The sequence below is a fragment of the Emydura macquarii genome, unplaced genomic scaffold (assembly GCF_026122565.2).
Source record: "Emydura macquarii macquarii isolate MOO-44397 ecotype Brisbane River unplaced genomic scaffold, CSIRO-AGI_Emac_v2 contig_2308, whole genome shotgun sequence".
Classification (NCBI taxonomy): domain Eukaryota; kingdom Metazoa; phylum Chordata; order Testudines; family Chelidae; genus Emydura; species Emydura macquarii.
In genome coordinates, this window is record NW_027132445.1 from 3621227 (window position 1) to 3641758 (window position 20532).

A 20532-nucleotide genomic window follows, 5' to 3' on the forward strand; every position below is an offset into this window, starting at 1 on the left:
GAGAAGCCAGCTTGCATGAGGCAAGGGAAGCCTGCCTGCCTTCATGGACACAGAAGACCCCCAAGGATTTCAAAGAGAAGGATGAGCTAGAGAAAGGGAACACATGTTGGGTTTATTGTTTTATATCATCTGTACTCTCCTGTGCATTATATGATTTAGTAAGAGAGCAATTGTGTTAGACTCTGTGCTCAGTGTCTCTCTGTGTTAAATGCTTTGCAACTACCACGTTGCCTCCTGGAGGAGAGAAACTGTAAACCAGAAGCTTCACACATTGGGGTGGAATTCTGGGACATGGTATGTTTAGGTATGGGGTAGTCTGAAGAGTCAGAACTGTGCCCAGAGGCGCAAGGCAGCTGGAAAGTAGGTTCCAGCTGTCAGGATTGTGTGCTAAACAAGAGGTCTGTGCCCCAAGATTGCGCTGAGGGTCTCCGAGATTGGAGTCATGGCTGGACTTGGTTCTGACTCTGGAGGTTTAACCCTCTTTGGGCTCCAGAGGTTTGTATTCCCTTGGCAGCAGTCCACTCAGTGGCCACCGAGATCTGTGACAGCATGTCATAGGATTCTCATTGGAGCAACCATTCAAAGGCAGGAATGTGCAGGCTTTATACATGGCAAATGGCCAGGTAGAGCAATCTGTCGGTGAAGCTATCAAAAAACCAGCTTTGCTTCCTCCTTTACCCCTTTTCCTCAAAAGGCACCAATCAGACTGAAATAGGATTTCTGCTGCCCAGTTTGTGTCTAGTACATTGACAAGAGACAGGAGAGTCGCTTCTTTCTGAATCCCAGCTAAATTACATCAAATCAGGAATTACGCTGCATTTAAAATGTGTAAAACCAGTCAGAATAGAGCTTTGGAAGTGGAAATCAATTTTGTAATGTGTAAGTATTATTGATTTGTTAATCTGAGGATTTTTTTTAACAAACTGATTTGGATTACCTACTTATGATTGTATGTCACTTGCAAGTCTCTTGAATGCTGGATAGTTTAGTGACTAAAGCACTAGAAATTAACTTTTAAGGCCTCTGTCTATAAATTAAATTATTGATCCTTAAAAAGGAATTAGGTAATCTTGTTATATAGAGTTTGCTGTAGTCTGAGTCAAAAATCCTGCTACATAGGATAGTTTTATCATAATTGGCAATCTTTGTCCAGAAGAGCTCAGGAGCTGAGCTACAATAGAAAGTAAATCCTATAGATGAGGCAGGAGAGTAATGTGAAGAATCTTCAATTGACTTGACACTCCAGAGTACGCTGTTTTTCTCCAGGCTTCTTGCTAAGAGCCTTCAGTTTTTATGCATACAGTTGTATCTGTAAATTCAAACATTTGCAATCAAAAAATTGTTCACATCTTTTTGAAAACTCATGTCCACTGGGATTCTGGATCCACACACCTTGCAGAAAGGATGGATTTCTGTTCCACAGTAAAGCAAACAAAAGTGGAAATAAATAGAAAATAAAAGGAATAATGAAAGAAAAAAATGATAAGGGTCAGCATTTGCCATATGAAGAATTAGTCAAAAAATGCCCTTTAGAAATAATGCATAAAATGGTGGAACAGAGTAAGTGTTCACACAGTATGAGAACTGATGTCATTACTTTTCATAAGTGCAATTAAATCATCAACAAACAAAGCTAGCAAGTATTTAGTCACATAGAAGAAAGCCATCTCTCAAGTCTATCCGGAGTTTAAATAACCCAAGATTCACTTTGGCACCACTTTGACCAAAATAAAAAACAGAAAGAAGGTCTATGTTTAGGCTTCATCTTCAGAACTTTCCCCCATTGAAAAAAATAAGTGAAAATTAAGGAGGCAGCAGTTCAGAATTGACTTATCGGCATGGTACATATATTAAGTGCTAGAGTCAATATTTATTTGAGTTAGTCTCTACAATATCATGATCTCATATCTGTAGTATGTAAAGTGGTTCCTATTCTAATAATCTAGTCTGTCTATGGACTCAAATCTAAAAAATCCTAAACAGTAGCAAGGACTTGAAAAAAGCTTGTAGCTGTATAAGAACATAAGAACAGCCATACTCGGTCAGACCCATGGTCCATCTAGCCCAATTTTCTGTTCTCCAATGGGCCGGTCCCAGTTGGTTCAGAGTGAGCAGAACAGGGCAATTATCGAGTAATCCATCTCCTGTCATCCAGTCCTCGTTTTTGACAGTCAGAGATTTAGGGAGATTGCATCCCTGACCATCTTGGCTAATATACATTAATGGATCTATCCTCCATGAATTTATCTAATTCTTTTTTCATTCCATTTGTAGGTTTGGCCTTCACAACATCTCTTGGCAATAAGTTCCACAGGTTGACTGTGCGCTATATGAAGATATACTTCCTTATGTTTGTTTTAAACCTGAAGCCTATTCATTTCATTGGCTGACCCCTGGTTCTTGCGTTATGTCTTATGTTATGTAAACAGCACTTTGTTATTCACTTTCTCCATGCCATTCGTGATTTTATAGCCCTTTATTATATCCCCCTTAATCATTTTTTCTAAACTGAAAAATCCCAGTCTTTTTAATTTCTCCTCATGTGCAAGCTATTCCATATCTCTAACTGTTTTGGTTGCCCTTCTCTGTGCTTTTTCCAATTCTTTATATTTTTATGAGATGAGGCAATCAGAACTACACACACATTTAAGGTGTGAGTGTACTATGAATTTATATTGTGGCATTAAGATATTCTGTTTTATTATCTATCAATTTCCTAATGGTTCCTAACATGCTATTAGTTTTTTTGACTGCTGCTGCACACTGAGTATATGTTTTCAGAGAACTATCCATGATGACTCCAAGATCTCTTTTTGAGTGGTAATAGCTAATTTAGACACCATCATTTTATATCTATAGTTAGGCTTATGTTTACCAATGTGCATTACTTTGCACTTACCAACATTGAATTTCATCTTCAATTTTAGATGCCCAGTCATCCAGTTTTCTTAGATCCTTTGTAACACTTCAGTCTGCTTTGGACTTAAATATCTTGAGTAATTTTGTGTTGTCTGCAAACTTTGCCATTTCCCTGTGCACTCCTTTTTCCAGATCATCTACAGATATGTTGAACAGCACTGATCGCAGTACAGATCCTTGGGGACTCTGCTATTTAGCTTACTCCACTGTGAAAACTGACCATTTATTCCTACCCTTTGTTTCCTATCTTTTAACCAGTTACTGATCTATGAAAGGACCTTCCCTCTTATCTCATGACTGCCTTCTTTGCTTAGGAGCATTTGGTGTGGGAGCTTTTCAAAGGCTTTCTGAAAGTCCAAATACGCTATTATCAACTGGATCTCTCTTGTCCACAAATATTTGTTGACCCCTTCAAAGAATTCTAATAGATTAGTCAGATATGATTTCCCTTTGCAAAAGCTATGTTGACTGTTTCCTAACACAACATGTTCACCTAGCTGTCTGATAATTCTGTTCTTTATATAGTTTCAACTAATTTGCATGGTACTGAAATTAGGCATACTGGCCTGTAATTGCCAGGATCACCTCTGGAGCCTTTTTAAAAAAACAGTGTTACATGAGCTATCCTCTAGTCATCTGGTACAGAGGCTGATTTAAGTGATAGATTACATACCACAGTTAGTTGTTCTGCAGTTTTACATTTGAGTTCCTTCAGAACTCATGGGTGAATATCATCTGCTTCTGGATGACTTATTGCTATTTAATTCATCAATTTGTTCCAAAACCTTCTCTATTGATACCTCATTCTGGGACAATTCCTCAGATTTGTCACCTAAAATAATGGCTCAGGTGTGGGAATCTCCCATACATCCTTTTCAGTGAAGATCGATGCAAAGAATTCATTTACCTTCTCCAATACAAACTTATTTTCCTTGAGTGCTTCTTTAGCACCTTGATCATCCAGTGGCCCCACTGATTGTTTGGCACGCTTCCTGCTTCTGATGCACTTTAAAAAAATTGCTTTTAGTTTTTGGGTTTTTTGCTAGATGCTCTTCATATTCTTTTTTGGCCTGCCTAATTATACTTTTACACTTGTCTTGCGAGAGTTTCTGTTCCTTTCTATATTCCTGAGTAGAATTTACTTCCAATTTAAAAAAAAGAAAAATGTACACAACATGGTGTGTATAAAATAATTAACATATATATTGTACCTTAGACAGAAGAAGATTTATCATAAAAATACAAGGGGCAGATTTTTAAAGGTATAAAGGTAACTCCCATTAAAAATCTGGCCTAAGTAGACCACTGTGACAATGAACTAATTGCAAGTAAAAAAAGGGAAGACAAAAGCTGTTACAAGATACTCCCCATGTGTATCTATGACTGTATGAAAAAAGGTTGCAAGATATTATACTGGATTATTTGAGAAATTGTATGTGATTGTATAATTAAAGATTGGGAAGTGAGATCCTCTACTATGGTGGAACAGCTACTTTCCGCTGCTCTACTAGTGTAATCTGGCCATAAAATTGCATAAACCTGCTCGGGGAGGATCATCTCAGTATAAGAGTGATTCTCTGATGGCATAATACTGATGTAGTGTTGCCATGTGTAGTACCACGCCAATACTTGTGGCCATTGCATTCCAATATAAGTACAGCAGCCATTGGTATGCTGTAACAGTGCAACAGATACAGCCTTCTCAGAACAACTCAAGGATCAGGGGAGTGCAAAGGTGAGTCACCTTTACATATCACCACCTCAGTGTATTCAATAGCCAAGGACCTAGCCCAGGATAGTAATGGTTGTGCATGAGGGACAGAGTTAAGGTTATGCATGTACGTGGCATGATATATCTAAGCAAAATTGTCTGCAAAGAGCATATTTTTCAAAGTTTTCCAGGAGATGCGAGCAGGTGTTCAAAAACAGTTATGTACCCATCACTATTCCTGAACTGATGTTAATATTCAGTATTCAGTATTCCTTAATAATATTCAGTATTCCTTAACTGATGTTTTTGGAAAGCCTGTTAAATGTTGCATCCTCTTGACCAAAAAAACCAAACTAGAATAGACTCTAGGTGAGCAGTAAAGATGATCAGTTTTTCCATAATATTTTAAATGCATTGCAGAAAGAGAGCCGGATGTTAAAGTGTTTTGTTTATTTCATATGCAAATAATAAGTTGTGTGCCATAAAAATGGATAGGCCATCTTTGATGTTTATTGACAGATCTGAAGCAATGCATTCTTTATGAAATAACATTGCATTGCTAATAAAGTGATCCCAACAGCCAAGCTTGTGCTGCTTAATTTGTTTCCATGGAATGATATTATAATTTTGACACACTGAAAAATTGCCTCAAAGAGACTCATACTGCATTTGTTGCTGAGTGCATCTTTGATATAACATTTGTTATTGCGGTGCTTGGGGTGTCTTCCGAGGAGTAATATTGTAAATGATGCTGGGTGTATTATCCCCTTAATGTAGAATGGAGTTTTGCATCCAATTTTCAGCTTATATCAATTCTGTCTAGCCAGCTATTCACTGTAAGTGTTCTGTTCAACAGTAAGACCAGCACATCAGTGCAAAATCAAGAAAATTCTTAATTCTCTGTCTTTGAGAACACCAATACCTTTCCAACTTTTCTGTTTGTCAAACTGACCACACTAACTATCTCCAGTATTTACTACTGCCTGTCAGGTTTTTTATTGCAGAAACATAACTCACCATTTGTAATATAGGATTAGCGTGTCTTGCACATTGTTATTAGAATTATTCTTGAGTAGAGAGAGACATAATTTCTTTTATCCTGTATTTAATTTTAGATTTGATTCCCACATCAGCTTATGCAGTCAGGGACAAATTCTGCTTCTTTTGCCAGAAGAAGTACAAGGGGATTTAGTGGAGTTTCTCTGGATTTACACTGGCATAAATGAGAGCAGAATCTGATCCTTTGTAGGCATTTGTGTTCTGAGTTTCCAATAAAATGTAAAAAGATTGTACTATGATGTCCTATTAGACTAGGAGGCTGGAAGGACAGTTTGTATTGAACACAAACATTTTTCATAATTATGTTGCCTGCAGGGTTACCACCTGTCCTAATTTGATCTGATTAAGGTGAAATGCAAAACTGTCCTCATTTTAAAAGAGTGGAACATTGCCAAGTTCCATCACAGAGAGCAATAGAATGTGAATACATATATTGCTGGTAGGGAGGAGGAAGGGATATATTATAAATAGCTAACAGAGTAAGAATACAGCAGCACAAAAAGAATGCTGATCATGTGTAAACAAATGCTTCATTCTTGAATATTCTGGATGTAATCATTTACCATAAGATCTTTTTTAGAAAGGAGCAAACCATTTCTGAGAGACATTACTTATTCCATGGCTTATTACAATTTTCTCTTGGTTGGATGGGTTTTTTGTCCATGAGCTTTTGTGTTTAGAGTAGCATAGGCTTGTTTCACTTATAGTCTGAACCTTTAATGTAGTAGTCTAAATATTTGCCTAAACTCTCAGTGAAAGACTCATAAATGCTATACAGATATAAAGGAACTTCATGTGATATTATACTCTTATGCACTGTTTATATAGAGTGACATATCAGGAAAAAAATCCAGATGTTACAAGAGAAAGTTTTGCTATTTTTGTGTCACTGAATCTTATTTGCCATTGTACTTGCCAATAGTACTTTTTTTAAAGTAATATTTTGTGTCGTGTGTGTTTGTGTGTATTTGGTTTCTTCTTTTAGATTTTTTGGGAACATGGTGTATTGACTTTTTCTCTACTGGTTACAGTAGAGAAACCTTTTTATATTCCATTTTAATTTGCTTTACAACTGGTTTTGTAATTAGAAGGGGTGGAAATCTGTGTTTGTTCTTTGGCACCTGGCCGCAGTTTTCTTGATGGCACAGTGGGTATTCCACATTACATAGCTTGCATTGTAGCCTTATTTGGTACAATATGAAATGCTTGTGTGACAAGGGATTTCACTGCAACATGAGTTGCTGAGACACTTCTAGCTCTCTCTATCTCTTTCTCTCTCATTATAGAAGGGCAGCTTTTAATTCAGGTTTTAAGTGGCAACAAAAATATTTTCACTTAAAATCTGATTCACTGCCCTTGGAGTGTTATAATATACTTCTATTATCAAGCCATGAGTGGAAAAACTACTATGAGAATTTTGGTTTAATTTCTATTTAAAAATCCCTTTTATTGCCTTCTACATTGCACTTGTTTCATTCTGGCATTCAGAAATGACAGTCTTTTCAAGAGATGGCCTTCAATAATTGGAAATGAAATTCTTAGATGGTTATTTTTGCCCTGTGTAGACTTTTATTCAGCAATAGTTGGGTTTTCTCTGAGAAGACAATTTCCGCTCCTATAAAGTCTTCACCACATGCTGAAAGCTCCTGACCTCTCTCTTGCTGTCTGAAAAGGACTGATCATCATCAAAGGCCAGTGCCAGCATGGAGGTGGGAATTCAAAAGAACAGAGTTTGCTTTGGAGATTGGACTACTTTTTGAATAAAAGATGAAAAAACCTTTCATGAATTGAGCTGATTGAGCTAAAAACCTAGTATACCAACAGTGCAAAGCTCCTTTCAACCCAGATTCCTGCAATGAGATTTCCACTCTAAAAAAATTTATGCAGGTGAAGCCAGTAGAGATATTACATGTTCCAGGTTAGAACTACTCCATCGTATCTCAGTTTAAAAGTTAATATTGTGACGAGTTTTACTTTTACTTATTTTTTGTATCAGCGGTGTCAAGATGTACATACCTGTAAACAGGTTTTATAGCAATAGGTGGCTGTAAAAATCAGAACCAGTTGTGAGGGGACCATGTCTGCAAGGTGTATCAATAAGATATGCAAATAATAACTTCCAGTTGACACATGTTTAGTAACTTTGTAGAGCTGTTGAAGGTTCTGGTTCAATCTTCCATTGTGGAAGGACAGCATGGACTCTGTCCTGACCTCCGATATATAAGCACTCTGCTCATTGACATTATCAGGAACTGCATTGGTATATTTTAGGGTAGACTTGGAAGCTGAGAATGCAGCACCAGTTGCTGCAGTCTGCTAAGTCTGGTCACTAATTGATCTCATTCTACTGGGCAATATTGAATTTGTTTTTTAGAAAATTGTAGATTTCTGAGGAACTATTTGGATAGTTCATCAGACAACAGTGCAGAGCATATCAATTACAATGCCAAAAATAACAAGCATTGGAGTCCTGGCATTCTATAGTTCAGTACAATTCAGCTTGGAATGGTGAAGTAAATAGTGTTTGTCCAAATCAGTTCTAAATATGTCTTTTAAGCCAAATACCAAAATAAAACACAGCAAAATCAAAGCCTAAAAACAACCCACATCCTAAAATGCAAAATTATATTCCTGTTGATACTTGCTGCCATAAAGATTAAAAAGAAAGTATCTTAGTAGCATAATGGTTACAGTGGATTAGTTTTGGTGATTTGGCCTTAAAGCATCATTAGAACAAAAACAGTAACTAGTAGTGCTTTAGTGGAGGCCAGAGCTGTATACAATGTGGGAAAACCAGTCCAGTGAGTTTCCTCTAATGTAGCTGACGTACTGTATATGCTGCCAGGATTTGCACTTCACATTATTTATTTGATCTTTTCCAGTCTCTGATGCAGCTCCCTTGGCAGAGTTACTGCTCAAGTGCATTAGACAGTGTGCCTTTTCTGCTCCTAATTTATTTTGAAATACATGCACACAAAAATGTCACCTTTTCCCATTCTGTTGTGTATATAAGATCTTTGGGAAATCGCAGGACAGGACAGATTTTTCTTTCTAAAGGAGCAAGGCTTCACAAACCTTTCCTGATAACTTGCTTTATTAGTGTCTTTAAAGGTTTGATCACAACGGGTGGATAGGAATCTGTCTATTGATTTCAGTGGACTCAATTAAAACAAAAGAAAAGGACCACAAAACAATTTGACAAAAGTATAAAGGAGTAGACAAAGACATTTTAACACTGAAATCTAAAAATAGATTGGGTGAATATTGACCTTTGGAGAAAGTTACATATAATGCTATAGAGTAAGAAATTGACTTTGCTGGTGAACCATTGTGAACAGTGATTTCCCACTACTGTTCAAAATATTGAGTAATGTTGAGTAATGCTAGTTTAAATAGTAGGTCCTTTTCTTGGAGTAGATAGCATTATACAATTAAGGGGCTCTTGTTATTGAGTAAGAAGAGTACCTGTTGTTGGAAGGTAGTTTACCAAAAAGCTTTTGAAGAAAGAACAAATATAAACTTTTAGGGCTCCATCTTCAGCTGGTGTGAACTTATGTATCACCATTGACTAAATGTACCTATTGCAGTTTACACCAGATCTGGCCCATAATTTGTAATGCTAGGAAGATTGCTAACAATGTAAAAGAATGGCACTCGTAATGTTGACCTTTGTATATTCAAGACTCTATGCAACTATTGTTTGCTACAGTATCTGATTTAGGCTACATCTATATTTGAGCTACATGGGTGATTTCCCAGCTTCTGTACACCTACTCTTGCTAGCTGTATAGCAGTGTAGCTGTGGTAGCACAGGTAGCAAGCAGCAAATGCACGGCTGACTATGCTGAGGGCAAACTTGCCTGAAACCAGTAGGTATGTACTCTGCTGCCACTACCTGTGCTACTTCAGCTACACTGTTTCTTACTGCACACATTTGTTGCATTTCTCTGTTTACCCTTCTAGATCATTGACATAAAAAATGTAAGTCTTGAACCTGAGAAATACAAAGAAAAAATTACACAATTTTGTGCTTCCTTTTTTACTTTTTGTTATTTTTCAGACTCACTATTCATAGGCCTGTGTTTTGGGGACTTACAGGCTTGACAACCATGGATTTATCACCCCACTCAGCAATACATTTAAAAATATAAATCCTCATATATTTTAGAATCCATAACAATTGAATGCTAATAGTACCAAGATGTGTCCAACATTGTAAACTTGACCCATAATCAAGATGGGTCAAATCTTCTGAGAAAAATCAAGTACCCTGTGATTAGGTGAAGCTAAGCTCTCAGAGAACCATCCTAAGCAGATAAAGGAAGAAGTAGTTAGTTGCTGAATGCTAGAGGGGGGCTGGACAGCCAGGCTGAGAGAAGTTTCATAGAGCAGATATTCTAAGGCATTTGTGAGTCTATTTAAATCCTCTTGGGATTTTCTATTTTTCTAGAAGAAAGAAGGAACTAGAGACTTTGAGTTGCTTCAGCATTGAAAGAAGACTAGGTTTGTGATTTTTGCCTTCTCTTTCCTGAAGAAAAAGAGGAATCTAAGACCTTTGCAGGTTAATCTTGAGACAAAGGATTTTAGATGGATGTTTGCCTTGAATCTGGGACAGGGGTGATTTGAGATGGGAGAGCGTAAATTAAAATTAAAATTCTTTTTAGGACTTATTTATTTCCTTAAATTAAAATTTCCTTAGATTAAAATGTTGCTCATCTACAATTACATTTTGCTGCATCTTATTCTGAAAGTAGCCCTCAGATACCTTTGTCTCAAAAAGGATTCCGGGAAAGACATAATCATGTGGGAATCTTCTTAGTCTTTCTATTTCCATCAGAAGCCTCACATTCTGCCATATGACCTTATCTGTGACATACAATCAGCTAAAACAATCTCCTACACAAATGTTGGAGAAGGTTAGAGAATGTTATTGACATTCAGTTGGGGAAGATGGGGAGAGGCTTTGCCTCATTCACTGAATCTGTAATAGAGAGATTGTGCCAATGGTTTGAAACATACAATTTTCTTCCTCTTCTTGAAATCTAGCTGCTGTTGGCAAGCTAGTGAATATAGGCTCTTATGCTATCGCTTCAGATGCATACAGCTTTATAGCTGTGCCACTACTGATCTTTGTACTGAACTCAGCACATACCAGATATTAAATAAGACTGAATAGTTAGAGAATTATTGAAAGAGAGACAAAGTTTACAGCATACTTTAGAAGCCTTTTTAGTTTCCTTTTCTTTTCTCTATATATCTTCTATATATTTCTGTTGCAATAGGGGAGAAGAAGTCTCCTTCAGCATGTTTGGGTTTTTTAACTGCTAAATGCTATTGAGTTAAAAACTAATCCAGCCCAGAACAGACTTTATCAGGGATACAATATAGTCTTTACAGTTGACACCCTCCTAAATGAAATACCTTTTATTTGAGAAGATTGCATAGGAAGTGATCCAGTGTAATACTTTTAATTGTTCTCAAAAATAAATAAATAGCATAGCTAGATAAATTAAATGCCACACAGGATGTTATCTGTACAGTGACTTGTAGGGGATACATGAGTATTTTAATAAACCTCTGATAACCAGTATGGCTATTTAATTAGAACATTTCCAGTTCCATTGGGATATGCAACTTAAGAGAGGCGGTACTTAGTATATGTACAAGATACATGTGTGTCATACACTTTTGCTGGGTACCACACAAACTGGCTTGTCCTACTATCCTGTCAGGAAATGCAAGTCTTGAATACTGGTCCAGAGGGCTCTTAAGCACTAGGCAGTCCCAACCTTCCACCTGGTGACCTGTTAACAGCTGTTAGAATAGCAGCTGGACGTGAACAGGGATCCAGTCCTGGGATGTGATTGGTCTCCAGCCTCTATTTAACTCAAGCATGGGAACAGGAAGTTGTCCATGCAACTGTGTTCTCCCTGATCAGGACTGTTTCCACTGCTGATCTCCTGGTAACCTGATCCTGCCTCCCTCCTGATGTCTGACTTTCGGTTTGCCTTTTGGCCTGTCTCAGATGCTGACCTCCTGGTATCTGACCAGTCTGACTCCTGCTCTGACCACTAGGTCAGACTACTCATGTCTCAGTTGTGAGACACTCTTACTTTAAGGGTAACTAGATATTCTGAAAATAGCTCCCTGTATGGTCCACCATGCCACCTACGTCTCTTCCTTCAAATTCCTGATTAAAATCCACTTCTTTCAAAAGCCTGTTATAAACCCTAGTCCTTCCTACAAGAAATAATTAAGATAAATATATGCATACAAAAAACAAACAAACAAAAAAAAAACAATGATAAATACTTCCAAACCACTGTTGTCCAAATTTTCATGTTAAGAGCCACTGGTAGGAGGGGAGGAGCAGATTAAAGTTTCCCTTCCTACTCTCTCTTCAGTTCCAAGTTGTTAAGAAACTGAACTGGGAGTTTAAAACTGGCTCACAAATCAGCTCTTTCACCAAATATTGAGGTCATAGGTGATCTGCATTTTCAGAGAATGAACCTGGAGAAGGGTAATGGTGACTTCCTTTTTTGAGTCTTGCCTTTAGTGTCCCCATCCCTTAGAAACACATCTGTCTCTGCCTTCTTCCCCAGCTGATCCCCTATAAGAAACTCCCCTTCTCATTCCTATTGCCTGAAAGAAACACCTATTCCCTTTCCCCGAGAACCCCCAGCCTGGTCTTTCTCCAGTCAGCCCCCAGGTACTCAACCCATCTCTCCCTCTACAAATCTCCAGAGTTCCTGGGCACATCCACCAATTCCGAATATTTCCCTCCTTATTCTTTAGCAAGCACTCCTTCCCTTCAAAAATTCCTTCCTTTCTGCCCTACTCTCCCTAACTTGCCCACTGCCCTAAGTCAAACAGTGAGGCTCCACTACCTCTTAAAATCAGCTCCTGCGGCCCCCTACTTCCTTTTGTGGGACTTGAGCTGCTGCTGTCCTTTTCCCTAGTGCTCTGTGCCCTGGAAGACCCAACTCCTCCTGCAGCAATTGCTGTGGAGCTTGTTTGCTCTTCCTCCCCATCTTGTGAAAACTATGGCTCCAGCCTTCCCTATCCATTCCATTTCAGAGGGCACTCCTCCCCTTCTAAAGAAAGCTGTCAGGAAACACATTTTTAAATCAGTAATCACATGCACATTTTCCTCTTAAAACAGTCACTCTCCAGGGCCTCAATTAAGAGACCTGAGGGCCACAAATGGATCCTGGGCTACAGGTTGGGCACCCTTGCTCTAGATAAATGTCATGGAACTAACAAGCCATGCTTCTTAGTCACTCTGCTTTTTGTTGCCTCTCTGATGACAGATTTCATTGGTGCACTGTCCGTTTAGGACCCAGTCTTGCAGTCAGATTCTCAGTGTTGCCAGCTCTCATGAGTCATGATATTTGGTGTTTTTCTTAGAGCCTTAGCTGCTGGATTTAGTAGACTACGTGAGAATCTCATCTTTCATTTAAAGTATAGTCGGTTTCTAATGGTTGCTGATAAGAGCTTGAAAATATGAAGCAAGTTTATCCTAAAGGGTCAGAAAGCAGAAGACAAATCAAAAGAACCCTTTAAAAAAAAGTCATGATATTTTAGCTAATCTTCTGAGGGTTTTGGGGGGGTTTAATGCATGATTTCTGAACAGTTGTGATTAACAATACTGGATCCTCCTGGATGATCCTTGTGCTTGCATGGAAATCTACTTACTTCAAGAGCTTATGCAGATTGCAGGCTTGAGGGCTTAGATTGTACATTGTTTGTGGCTGGAATTTTGGTCATTTTATTTGCCTTTAAAAAGCCATATTATATAAGTAATTTTATCTGTAAGTACAAGATGGGTCCATGAATTCAAGCAGTTTGAAGTTTGGTTACGTTATGATATTGCATTACGCAGGCAGCATTTTAAAAAAAATATTTTAAAAATTTTCCTAATGCAAACTATCATTCGTTAAAATTTGAAAACTATTGTAATGATCTTCTTTGTGTGGGTTTTGTGCAAATACATTTAGACCTCTCAGAATAGGCAAGATTTTAAAGATAGGCTTTTACACTTAGTGAATACATATTATATGTCAATTACCTGTCACTTGATAGTTTTCATACCTCCTGTTCTGTTTTTCATAAAGTAAGATTTTATGCCTTAAGATAGGGAGAAGGATATTTGGAAAGCCCAACTTCCCCTTTATTCATATGAATATAAATGGTGTGAATGAGAAACTCATTTTAAACATCAAACATTTAATTAACACCAGTACAATGAAGTCACTAAATCCTTTGACATCACTGTCTGCTCCCATAAGAGTGATCACAGTGTCACAGATTCAGGCTTCTTCTTCACTAGAAATGACATGAGCAGGATAAAGGTCTTATTTTACATCAGTATTCTAATTAGTTGAATAGTTTGGAAGAGAACTAGGAAAATGACATGACAAATGAATGAACATTTATTACAGCTTTATGGTATCTATGCTTCATTTCCAGACATTTATAATTTTTTTCCAAAAAATATGTAACATTTTTCACGTTTGTACTCATCCCAAATATGATTTATTTTTATTTAGAACATTATAAAACAATCCATTCCATTGTTAGTTTACCAAGCATAAAATTATTTGTTGGCCATTTTAATACATTTAGAACATTGTATGTTTGCATCCTTAGTATATAGAGACTTGGAATCTTAAAATTATACCTGCCCTGTGTGAGATAGCTTTGCTCTGTGGGAAGAATTCCTTTGAATAACATTGATTTCCTATATTCTCTTCCTGCTGGAATTTTAAGGCTCTAAGACTTTAGCCCTCAAAGAACTGCATGTGCTTTCTAATGTTGGTTTAGAAATAAACTATATGCAAGTAAAAATAGCATTTGCTGTGCATAAGGGTTCAATCCTACACGATGCCAAGAGCTCTTGGACTATTCATCTGCTTAAAGTTAAATGTATGTTTCAATAATTTGCACTGCATTAATGTGGTGCTTTACTATAAGCTTTTAATATTTTAAAAATTATTTACATTTCTGGATACTTAGTTACTCTTTATAGAACCAATGCCTGTTCATTTGTTTTACATGGTGGATAATCGTTTAAAAACTGTTTTAAGTTATATTTTTGCCACTTGATGTAATATCTAAGTTAAAAGAGTTTATTTGAATTTTCCACTGCTGTTCACAGGGGACTTATATGAAGCAATAATTTTAAGTAAGAATAAAAAACAGAGGCTAATTCTGTCAACCTGTCAGAGAAAAGGTAAAGATTTGGGCAATTAAATTGGTAATAGCTGAAATCATCGTTTAATAACAAATGCAACTGAAACTGTATATTGTTCTTAGCAATGCAAATCAGAGGATTCAGGATGCTTGTCATTGAGATTAATTTTTTTTCCTTGTTTGCTCTTCTTTTGGAGATACTGCCTCTTATGTGATCTAATTGAATGTATTTTTATAATGTGAATGCCACAATGAAGTGAGATGGCAGTTCTGACAGTGTAAATTCCTGTATCTTAAAATGCACCTTTCACTCACAAATGCAATTACCTGCATATTAGTTTGAATGAAATAATGACATGAAATGGGAAAGAAGTAACATGGGAAATTATTGAAACAAATAATTTGGGATGTGATGGAACATTACAGTAGAAACAAAGAATTATTTTTAATCAATTTTTAAAGCTTTTTTTAAAAAGTTGCGTTGAGGTCATCTGTTCAGATGCTGTCTTTCTGCTCTCTCAGATGGTGGGCCTCATTCTCCGTGCTATCATGCCAGATTTATAACAGTGTCACTCTTTTGAAGTCAACAGTCACCACAGAGTAAAACAGTAACAGAGTAGAGAATCAGGCCAGATGTGTACTCCCTGGATCTTGTTCTGCCTCAGCGGTATGCAAGGTCACTGCAACAAACCAAAGTATATAAAGGCCCACATCATATACGCTGAAATTTAGTTGGAAGAAGGAACTAGAAAACCTTTTCACCGTTGTTTTACCAGCCTGCAGATGTGCTCAATCCAGTGTTTTGGCTTCTGATGAAAGGCTTTTGCCTTATTTCCTTTGATCATGCTAGGTTTTTATTTTTTTATTTTTTGTTTGTATATGTGTGTGTGGTCATTTCATCTATGTCTGTGGTTCATTTTTCAAGTCATAGTTAAGTGAGAAGAAAGAGGGGGAAAATAGAAAGTTACTGTAATTGATGAGGCTACAGTGCATTAGGGATTCTATACTACAGAGGGCAGAAAAAATAATCCTCAAAGCATTTCACACAAAACAGCAGAAATCTCCACAGTGCAGATTATTTATGTCATGTGTTACCGCCAGTAGCACATCAGAGAGCTAGAAATTATATTGAGTTTTTCCCCCTAAGCTTTTGTGTTCCTGGTTCGCCAATGAACCCTATGGATACCATGCTTGCTCTGTGATAATTGATGAGAAATTAAAAAGAACATATTTGAAGATTCTCGTGGTTTTAATGCTCTTCAGTAGAATATATTTTTCAAAAAACCTTTCCTTTTGGTTCACAGTATGCTTCCTTGCAGACAGTCTTCTTTACAAGTCATATTGCAAAAACTAATCTTCCCCAAAAGTTTCTGCAGAGCTATTGGACATTGTATAGAAAGGAGCCACAGTACCAAAGCATGTTTTACTAAAGCCCACTTAAAGAAAACAAGCAACTGAAGCGGACATTTGAAATACAATAAAGACATCCAGGAACATCCGAAGGAAGAGCAAAATATCTGTTTTGAACTTGCTTTTATTTATTGTGTGCCATGTTTCTTCCTTCTTTTCATTTTTCTAAAATAAAATTCCATTTGATTTGTTCACTCCAGAAACATGAAGATATTATACATTGAAAGGACTTTTCACCAAGAGGTAGCTGTAAAATGTATTAGAATATAATGATTTTCAATACATGTGCCATTTCTGAGCTGCTGGCCACCATCTTGCTAAACAGTGACATCTTCCTTTTGGTCTTACTGACACTGAGATCCATTTAACTGTAGAATCCAAGAGTCCAGTGAAAGTCTGATCCTTGAAGACATGTACACTTGGATTGGTGAAAGCACTAGAAAATATAGTGTGGAAAAGTTTTTCTCTGCTAGATGGATGCACTTAATGAATGTTGATATTCATAAAAATAATGATATAGCATCATTCCTGGTTCTTGACAAACACAGACTAAAATGTTTCTTGATCCTAACGTCTTTACAATCTCATAGAAACAAATCAAAGATGAGACAAATGAACACAACTCATATAAGGAAGAGAGTGGAAATTATAGATGAGGAGAACAAAGTAGGATGGCTTTCTGGAAGAAATGGGTTTTAGGAAGGCTGATTACAGGATAAGAGAGAGAGGGTATTTGGTAGACAGGAAGAGGGAAACACTGTGGAGCTGAGAAGGAAGATGAGTGATTGAGAGAAGATTGGGAGGAACACAGAGAGCAGGAGGTGGGAAATATTTTAGTCACTATTAAAAAGTTAACATTTGCCAAGAGCTACCTCACAATAGTATCCAACTTTGACTATCAAACAGCACTGTGTGTTAAATGCAGACTTTTTCAATGGTGATCACTATAGGAAAAAATAAGAACAGAGATTTAAATTTGGGAAAGATTATGTAGGGCCTTGAAGGTGATGAAGAGGAGCTTTACTTTTATGCAATAAGGTTTTATTCAAAGCCAATGAAGTCAGTGAGAGTCTTTCCATTAACTTTAATGGGCTATGAATCAGGTTCTGATTCAAGAAGATGTGGTGTGGTTGGAGGAGTTGATGTGTTAGCATTCTAGATAAATCGGAAGGTGCAGAGTTAAAAACCATTGACTGTAGAGAGAAGACAACTATGATAGCCAAGGTGAGAGATGAACAAGGCAAGGACATGTGTTTTCTGCATTGGCAATATTAAGTAAGGGCTGGGTAATAAGTATATTAAGGAGTAAGAAGCAACATGAAGTAGATAGAGACTGAATATGGGGAAAATGGAGAGAGAGAGAGATGTCAAATATGATGCTGGGGTTGCAAGCCCATGAAATTGGAAGGATAAAATGAATATGAAAGTATTATAAACACAGTTGAATTAAAATTCCCTTTTAAATTCTGTCAAGGCTATATATAGAGAGCTGTGGGAATAACTGATTTTTCAGTTTGCTAGAAATAGTTTTGAAAAACTGGCAAAAAAAATTAGTTTTGGATCAACACAAAGTGAAAATTTTTTGAAATTTTAGTGACTCAAAAAGTTGGGAAGAAAAATTCATTTTGGATTAAATGAAACATTTTGTTCAACCTGAAATGTCTTGTATTGATTTTAAGCTTTTTTCCCAAAAACATAACATCTAAACATTTTGTTCACAAAATGTCAAAACAAAACATTGTGACTTTTTTTAAATGCCTTTTTTGTTTTTTAAACTGAAACAATTAGGCAAAATTGACATGAATTAATGAAGTGTTTTGGGTGGCCCGAATCTGCATTTTTTGCTGAAAAATCTTTTGGTGGGTAAATTTTGCCCAGTCTAGTTGTATGTGTTCAAACCTGTATGTGTGTGGAGAGAAGGAGGTGGACAAGGAAGAAGGTTTAAGGTGAGAATTATTTGTAATAAAGGTGAAGAAACAGTAAGATTTAAGAGATTAGACACGAGTGTTGCTGTACATGGTGTGTACTGCTAAATATTTATTGCTATGAAGCTCCACTACTGACAGGGATCCTGAAAACCATCTTCAGATTCTTCTGTACCCCCCTAGTGCTACTCGGTCAGGATGAGGGGCAGGCTCAGAGAATTGCAATTCCTCTCTTGCCATGGAAGAGGAGTCAATTTCTTAATCCCTTTGTATGGAGCAGCTTCCCTCCCCCACCCAGGAATCAGGGCCTGCAACAGAGCTAGTCTCCAGGCAACCTAATAAGCACAGCTGGCCTGCAGCAGGCAGCAGACTGGCTCTTAAGCCAGCAGCAGCAGTAGCTTGTTGGCTGTTCAATGCTCATACCCACCACTGTGACTACTCCAGTGTTGCCTTGTTCCTGCTGCTTTTGTCTTGCCTGAGTTCTGTCCCTGCCTGAGACCCATCTTGCCTGTTACTCTGCTTGCTCCAGGTGATTCCAGCTCTGCCTCTGGCTTTGACTCTCGTCTCTGGGACCCAGTTCCTGACCTCCAGTTTGACTCTTGCCTCTGGCTTCTGACTATTGCCTCTGACTCTGATCGTAACCCCTGGTTTCTGACACCTGCTTCACTCACTAGGCCTGACTATAGAATCATGGAGTTGGAAGGGACCTCAGGAAGACATCTAGTCCAATCCCCTGCTCAAAGCAGGACTAACCTCAGCTAAATCATCCCAGCCAGGGCTTTGGCAAGCCACAGCTTAAAAACCTCTAAAGATGGAGATTCCACCACCTCTCTAGGTAACCTATTCCAGTTCTTCACCACCCTCCTAGTGAAAAACTTTTTCTTAATGTCCAACCTGGACCTCCCCCACTACAACTTGAGACCATTGCTCCTTGTTCTGTCATCTGCCACCACTGAGAACAGCCTAGCTCCATCCTCCCTGGAACCCCCTTTCAGGTAGTTAAAGGCTACTATCAAATCTCCCCTCATTCTTCTCTTCTGCAGACTAAACAAGCCTAGTTCCCTCAGTCTCTCCTCATAAGTTTGTGCTCCAGCCCCCTAATCATTTTTGTTGTCCTCTGCTGGACTCTCTCCAACTTGTCCACATCCTTTTTGTAGTGGGGGGCCCAAACCTGGACACAATACTCCAAATGCAGCCTCACCAATGCCGAATAGAGGGGAATAATCACTTCCCTCGATCTGCTGGCAGTGCTCCTGCTAATGCAGCCCAATATGCTATTAGCCTTCTTGGCAACCAGGGCACACTTTTGACTCATATCCAGCTTCTTATCCACTGTAACCCCAGGTCCTTTTCTGCAGAACTGCTGCCTAGCCTGTCAGTCCCCAGTCTGTAGCTGTGTATGGGATTCTTCCATCCTAAGTGCAGGATTCTGCCCTTGTCCTTGATGAATTCCATCAGATTTCTTTTGGCCCAATCCTCCAATTTGTCTAGGTCACTCTGTATCCAATCCCTACCTTCCAGGGTATCTACCACTCCCCCTATCTTAGTGTCATCTGCAAACTTGCTGAGGGTGCAATCTACCCCATCCTCCAGATCATTAATGAAGATGTTGAACAAAATCGGCCCCAGGACCGACCCCTGGGACACTCCGCTTGTTACCGGCTGCCAGCTAGACAGCAAGCCATTGATCACTACTTGTTGAGCCCGATGATCTAGCCAGCTCTCTATCCATTTTATAGTCCATTCATCCAACCCATACTTCTTTAACTTGCCGATAAGAATACTGTGAGAGACTGTATCAAAAGCTTTGCTAAAGTCAAGGTATATCATGTCCACCGCTTTCCCCACATCCACAGAGCCAGTCATCTCATCATAGAAGGCAATCAGGTTGGTCAGACATGACTTCCCTTGGTGAATCCATGTTGACTGTTCCTGATCACCTTCCACTCTTCCAAGTGCCTTAAAATGGATTCCTATCCACATCACAGTCATTTGACATCCCTCACTTATGTACCCAGTCCGATATCTTGGTTTGTGAGCGGGGGAGCAAAGCCAAGGCTGCTTCCACATGCTGCTGCTCTTTGATCTTCCTTGTTCAGAACCTTACAGCTGGAGTATCAGGAGAGTAAACTCTGTTCTCCCCATTGTAGATGGAGTCACAGTCAGGGCAGGGACTTATTCCTTTTTCCTTGTACTAATGTATAAGAGCTGTGACAATCAAGCTGTAATCCAGTAGCAAAAGCCTGGTAAACCTCTCCTCTCCCTATGTATTTGGTTTGTGTTTTACACCAAGGAGTGACAATTACATGTGCTAAG

The 20532-nt window shown here is 38.1% G+C and overlaps 1 protein-coding gene across 5 annotated transcripts in view; it reads left to right on the plus strand.

Annotated features, from left to right (window-relative positions):
* Positions 1-20532, plus strand: part of PRKN (parkin RBR E3 ubiquitin protein ligase) — a 1182603-nt gene that overhangs the window by 976620 nt on the left and 185451 nt on the right. The gene's annotated exons all lie outside the window — the stretch shown is intronic.